This window comes from Cyprinodon variegatus, unplaced genomic scaffold (genome assembly GCF_000732505.1).
Source record: "Cyprinodon variegatus isolate N-32 unplaced genomic scaffold, C_variegatus-1.0 Scaffold636, whole genome shotgun sequence".
Classification (NCBI taxonomy): Eukaryota; Metazoa; Chordata; class Actinopteri; order Cyprinodontiformes; family Cyprinodontidae; genus Cyprinodon; species Cyprinodon variegatus.
In genome coordinates, this window is record NW_015151089.1 from 353,119 (window position 1) to 360,453 (window position 7,335).

Here is a 7,335-nt window from a genome sequence, read left to right on the forward strand (position 1 = left end):
CTAGTTTGTTGGCTCTGCGCTGCCGTAGCGCAAAGATGTCTGCCTCCATGGCTGCGAGACCCGCTCCTATGTAATTATAAATAACGAATTCTAAGGCAACGCAAATATTAAGGTTAAGAGCCTGAGCTCGTACATGATGATAAATAACATAGTTATGTATAATATATTACATTTCTGACTGTATATCCCTGTAATTATTACACACTGTAGCTTTAATAAAAGCTTGTTTAATTTGCTAGCTCAGAATTTATTCAAAATAATCTAGCCTACTTTTTCAGTGCTACTTCATTTGTGCAGCGTTTTTTTTTTTTTTTAAGATAGAATTATATTTAATTAGGGCCAACAACGTCACCATCCCAGTAGTAGTTATTGCTGCGCCCATTTCCTGATATAAAGTTATTGCATAATATAACATGTCATTGTCATTCCTGTGCTGGTAATTAATATAAAACTTGGCATGTTTACCTTATTTAGTGCCTGGAATGATTGTTTAAAGGAAAAGTCCAGTCAGGACAGAATAACCAACGGGTCATTATCTATATCTAAAACAAATATGTTTGCAACGATTTAATGAGTTCAATTAGGGTTAATTGTTTTCATTATTAGTAGAATAAAAAAAAACAATATTTTTCACTGAGTCCGGGAGTGGCATAGTAACACCTCACTCCTGACATCTTCCTGCAGTGACGTCACGGTGCGTTAAGCCGAGCACCATTCTCCTCGCTTTACAAGCAAAATTATTGGGAACGACGAGACACATCTGCAATCAACAACAATTGCATGTTTGTTGATTGATACTGAAACGGCTGTTCCAAATTCTCCCGAGTGGTGCACGACTTTACACGATTGAATAAAGTGAATGTGATTGAGGGCGGGATTGTTGTGGCGGAAGGTCCGCAAGCAAGTTTGATTGTGGCCGGTCTCTCAGAAGCATCGTGTTAACCAGTTAGCAACTTAGTGCTAGTAGGTTCTCAATGGGAAATTCCATTGGGACCAAGTAGCACTAAATTGGTGAGGAACGCTATGGACAGAGGAAACATGCAAGAGGAGGAGAGTTTTGTGTCGGAGGTCGTGGATGAGTCTCCTCCGTCATCCATTTTTTATTTAGAGGAGGAAAGCAGGGATGAAGATGATGTTGAAGAGGACGCCAGGGCGGCAGAAGCTTGGTTTGGTGTAGAAGACTTCCAGCCGTACATGTTTGAGCCCTTGCCTCGCAACGCTGCCAGTTCTGTTAGCTCTACGCCTGCTGAAGACACAGACGTCCATCCCCGTGAACACTGGGACGAAACTCAATGGGAAGGGAAATTATTGTTATTTCAACCGTTGCGTATATTAACTGCGACATATGAATTAAGATGCTATGACCGAAATAATTTGATTGACAGATGACCATTGATTTATTGTTGGCCAAATTTAGGTGTACAAGCTGACGTATAACTAACTGGCCTGCATAAGATAGCGAGAAAACCCCCCCCACAGATTTTAGGATAGGATTTTCTTTAAAAACAGAAATTCTCTAAATTTTGGGACAATACAGCGAGATAAAGAGTACATTTACATACATGTTTCAGCCAGAATTATTTCACAGTTAAATATGACTTCCCTATGACATTAAACTCCATATCAAAGAGGTTTCTTAAATTTCCATCTTTCATTTCCAGAATATTGCGAAATATAGAAATATCCTGTCCAGGGGTGATGCTGTGAAAACTAGTCCAAGCACTTGTTGCTATAAGGCTGGACTATTGTAATTCTCTATGATCAGAAAGTCCACAAATTGTAGCCAAGACTTAAACTGATCCAAAATGCTGCAGCCAGAGTTCTGATAAAAATTTAAATCAGTGTAAGATTAGACAAAGCCAGAAGTGAGTAACCTAGTAACACAGCGGTCCCCAACCTTTTTTGCACCACGGACCGCTATATGTCAGACCGGCCGGGGGTGGATGGTGGGGGGATACGATCAAGTATAAAGTTAAATGATATGACTGGCATAAAATCAAATACAAACAGCATAAAAATAAAACAACAAGTCGGTCCCATGAGGTGTAATCGGAGAAAATGACAAACGAAGTGTGCTCCTGATGTCCAGTCTGCTCTGTAGCTTTGTTTTGGTCGCTGTAACCGCAGAAAATCCCGCTTCACAAAGATAGGATGTTATAGAGAGGACGAGTCTTGATGCACCGACTGATGTAATTGGGAGTGAATGCCGCAATTTTTTATATTTTTCAAAATAAAACATCCCTCAGACTGTGATCATCGATAAATTATATATATATATATATATATATATACTTTTTTCTGTGCGGCCTGGTACCAAATGACCCACGGACCGGTACCGGTCCGCAGCCCGGTGGTTGGGGACCGCTGTAGTAACAGATTCACAAGTATGAATATTCCGTTTTCTACGTGTGTGTCCTAATTGACGCACGCATCATGTCTGATAGCAATAATAGCACCAATATTCTACTACTCAAAGATGACAAATTCAGCTTCATTCAATGAAAGCCTTCTGCAGTTCTCTTGTTTTTTTTACAAGGGTGCTCTGAGAGCAATGCACCTGAATAAACCATTAGATAAAATTGCAATTACAGCCAATTTATTTTCATTCACTTTAACTTTACAACAGTGCAAGGCAACTGTTTTTTTTAACTTAATTTAGTCTCATTTTTTTCTTTTTTTTCCCCTCCAGCTGCTGCAGAGATCTGACTGTCAGAAACATGTCAGAGTTATTTCCCAGGAGGACAGGAGGATCTTCAACAGTTTCCTCATCATTCATAAACAGCTGGACTGGAAAACTGCTCTAAAAATACCCAAGCTCTTCCAAGCTTCTAATTAGACACATGTTTTATGTTCCATAAAAACATATATTTTTTTAGAATGCAATGTTGATTGAATGAAAAGCATTTAAAGGAAAAGTCAGGTCAGCATGGAATAATCAGTGGATAATTATCTATACCTAAAACCAATGCATTCTTTGTGATTTAATGAATTTAGAATTAATCAGTAAAGAAATAAAAACAAATAATTTTCGCAGCGTACACCGAGTTCGGTGCCATTATTGCCCAAACATAACAACACCTCACTCCTGACATCTTCCATCGAGTGCGGTAAGCCTAGCGCCATTGTCCTCGCTTTACAAGCAAAATCAATGGGAGCTACTAGACACATCTGCAATCAACAATTATTGAAGATTTCCAGAGGACTTCACCATTGAAATTCACCAGAGCTATGGTTAAACTGACAATGCCCACGTGCATGGCAGTTGGATGTCGTAATACATCGGGTAAAAGTGAAAATAAATAAGTTATTTCAACTTTCCGATTCATGATCCTCCAAGAACGGGTTTGTCGTTGGATTGCCAACCTGAAGAGGGAGGATTTGCCATCGAACTTCTGGCCAGAGAAAAAACACGTAATATGCAGCCAAAATTTGGAAGAAGAATGTTTTCAAGATGACTTGGATAATAGCGCGTTGTGACAAACACCAGATACAGCACCGGGACTTGCTCAACAGCCGATACCGCACCATGATGTCACAAACCAGTGGGTGGCAGTAGTGGTCTTTGACAAACATGGTTGCCTCCAGTAAAGCACATTCAAATGAAAATTACTGTTATTTAAAAATTTTTATTTATTGAAAAATATGTAATCATTTCATATTTTAAGTACTTTCAGAAGTTTGAATTATGAATATAGACTTTTCCTTTAAAGGGGTCATAGAATGCAAAACCGAGTTTACATTGTCATAGATGAATAACGATAGTTCAGTGAGTGAAATGGACGTACAGAGAAGTTCAGACCCCATCAACACCTCCTTTCTCTGCAAATCTCACAATTCTAAACTTCCACCATAAAATATACAAATTTAAATGAATCCCCAAATTGACGTCAATTCATGGATGTTGCCTTATTTGGTTCATGCATGTACATTTGTCATGCACCGGGAGGAGAGGCTGCTGGGAAGCTGACTGGATTGGACCAGGCCCCGTTGTCCAGGCTACTATAACTGGGTCGGGTTCGGTTGCTCCATCCCCAGATGACTACCTGCCCCCGTCCGCCGGAGATCCCGGACCAGACCCAGAGCTGACAGCTCGGTTCGAATGCACGGTGTGTTTCGACTACGTGCTGCACTCTAGTCGACAAAAATCCTGGACAATTTTGAACCCCCCCTTACCGAAATTTTTTTGGGTAAGAAAAGTAGGACATTTTCGGGGAAAAAAGAGGACGTCTTGTCACCCTACCATATCAACAACTTCATGTTTCAGTGAGTGAGTGCTTGTTGCTATGATGCTTCTTTGCTCAGCAGCTTCGCTCGTTGTAAACCAACCAATCAGAGCTCAGCTCATCTAAATATTCATGAGCATACCATAAAAGGAAGAAAACCTGTCGTTTCATTCTGGGGCTTTAAACCAGGCTTGCATTAAGGCTCATAGAACAGCAAATATGCCATTTTCAGCCCAACCGATGTTACACACCCTATTCAGAGACCTTAAATACCTTATAATCATTCTATGACCCCTTTAAAGTGCAGATAAAAATAAAAAATAAAAAAAATTCCCAGTAGCTGATGTTTAATTGGATTAAATGTCTAACTATGATGCAAAAGTGAGAAAGTCACTGTTTTAGCTGTTGGCTTTAGTGGTATATTAAAGTTAATCCAATCACTTACTGTTGCAATGATTATAAAGAAAAATAGAAAACATTTTGCCTATTATAATAAGAATATTGACAGACCAATTGTTCAAATTGTTTAACTAAATATAGTCAAGTGTTTGTAAAAAATAAAAAAAAAAGAAATAAATGAAACATCATCTAAAATGTTAAATGATGGCTTTATTTAAATATACTACAGGAATGTAAGGCTTTATTGAAAGCAGGATGGATGATGAAGGATGGAGGCGCTGCTCCATCAATCAGGAGCAGGTGGGCCTCCACTACTGACCGCAACATCCACAAACTATTCAAACTTTATCAAACATAAAGACAACAAGCATCCGCTAAACCCCCTTTCTGAACACAGAGGGATAAATGCTGGGTTCTGGTTTAGCAGGAGCACCAGCCCCCCCACAGCCCCCCACAGTCAGCAGCCCCTCGGGACGTTTCGCTGTCCTCCGCTCGGTTTGCGGCTAAACACACCGTAAAACCTCTTATCACGCACACTTTAAAAGACTCGTAAATTGAACAGAAAAGATCCCCACTGTGAGCCAGCAGAAGGCTGAGTTACCCCAGCAGCGCGGGACATACGGCAGCGGTTCACCCCCCCATGAAGCGGACACTTACCTCTGAGTGTCCGCTCAACTCCGCGATGAGAGAATCCCTTGGTGAAAGCACCTCCACAGTTTATCTCTAACGGTCGTCCAGCCTTCTGTGACAGTAGCGAAGTTTATATCCCGAGACCGACTTGAGAACCGTGGGTTGAGGTTGGACAGGAACAGCAGCGACAGTGTCCGGTTTGAGAGTGATAGAGAGCGGTAACGGCAGGGATGGAGTCCTCCGGCGGCCAACCTGTTCTGAGAGCCGAGCAGTGCGGAGGGGAGCGAAGGGAGGGGGGCTGCGCATGCGCAGTTCTACAGCAACTGCAATAAATCAAAGATCGTCTAATTTAAGGACGAGTCGCTCAGCCTAGAAAAAGCCTGTGCTTTTTTTGTTTGTTTGTTTGTTTTAGTAAGACAGTTCCCTTTGGTGAAATCTAACACATATTCTGTCAGATTATTTCTTGTTCATTGTCTTCTCCAGAGATTTTTCCACACAAGAAAAAAAAATTAAACGACAAAAAAGCCTCACATATTGAAAAGAAAAGTAACTTTAATATTTTGTAATAGTTTTACTTCAGTAGTTTTTAGTAACAAAGGAACATAAAAATCTGTGACAAAACATATGTACATAGTTTATCAAAATAAATAAATAAATAAATAATAAAAATAAATAAAAAACTGAAGTAATTATCATTGAAAAAAACAACCTGGCCCAGTGTTGTTCATAAAATGGGTGACAGGTGTGATTTCTCCCTATAATAACTTTAATATTTTTCATCCAGGAATTTGCTCAAGTAAGGGCAACTTGGTAAAATTGACCTCTGAAGTACTGAGAACTTGTTGGCTTGTAACATCTGATTTGTTGCTTAAATTTTTGCAACCAGACAGATATGACAAATGAATGATGAATAACATGATATGTTTATGATATGATTAAAAAAAAGACAAATAAATCTGTCTAAGTCTAAGTTAAGTTGCAAATTCTAGTATTTTTAAATATGCTACAATTATAAACAATACAAATAAATGACAGGAGAAAAAACTTGCATGGATTAAACATTTTTCAGACTTTCAAAATGAACTTATATAACCAGTAGGTACAGTAAAGCATATATGTTAGAAAATAATAAAGAACTTCAAACTACAATCTATACAGTGTACTGTTATTTCCAAATACTTTAAATTACACATGGTGGGTAGAATAACCGGAAAATTGAAATAAAAAGTACAGGAAAGTACCACTACTCCTAAGAGTACATATTTTCCTAAAAGTTACTCAAGTAGTTTAACAGAGTAAATGTAACTAATTACAACCCACGTCCAGTATTATATATATATATAGATAAAAAAAAAAAAAATTATTGAATTTTTTTATGTTAAAAACACATGGACAGTTCTAAACAAGGGGCCAACAGGGGCCAGTGCCCCAATGGACCAGATCCTGGCCCCGACTATGGCCGCTGTACTGAAAACACACACAGCAAAAATGTTATTATTAGTGGGTAATTTTACCTTGATCTAATTGTATTTTCCCCTGATTTCATGGTGCAAAAAGAATTATAAACGGAATAAGTTGATTTCTGTTTAAAATCAGAAAAAAACAGTATCTTCATTATCTTATTTGAAGTGTATATTAACTTTAAAAAGTTTAATAAAAGGAAATGCGAATTAGCAAATTTTCTATTTGCTTTAAGGCGAATTAACCAAGCACCACAAAGCAAAACATTGTCATTTTTTATTGTCACATCATGTTATCACACATGGCTCTGATATACAGGAAGTACAGGCTGCAATCTAGCATTGACTGCAGATTATGAAGTTTTAAGGAATGAGTTGCTTACTGGGCAAGTTTTTCTTGGGTTAATATCTCATGGCATGTTTACACGCATAAGAGAAACATCTGGTAAGAAGGTGACAGCACAACCCGCTGACCAGTCATGTGAGGTAAAAATTGGCTTCATCAGAAGGGAATTGAAAAACTTATTTCAATGTCCAATTTTTGCCAAAGCCAAAAAAACTATTCTACAAATCTGAGGGAGTTTTTTTTTTTTTGAATTTTGCTGCTTCCATCAAGCTTTTCA

At 38.5% G+C, this 7,335-nt stretch overlaps 1 protein-coding gene across 2 annotated transcripts in view; it reads right to left on the bottom strand.

The window, feature by feature from the left end:
- LOC107096603 (spermatid perinuclear RNA-binding protein-like) overlaps positions 1-5,509 on the bottom strand; it is a 92,633-nt gene extending 87,124 nt beyond the window's left edge. For both annotated transcript variants that reach the window (XM_015393334.1, XM_015393335.1), the window contains exon 1: positions 5,280-5,509. The gene's annotated coding sequence lies outside the window, so the exon portion shown is untranslated. The remainder of the gene's footprint in view (positions 1-5,279) is intronic.
- Between the last annotated feature and the right edge of the window lie 1,826 nt (positions 5,510-7,335).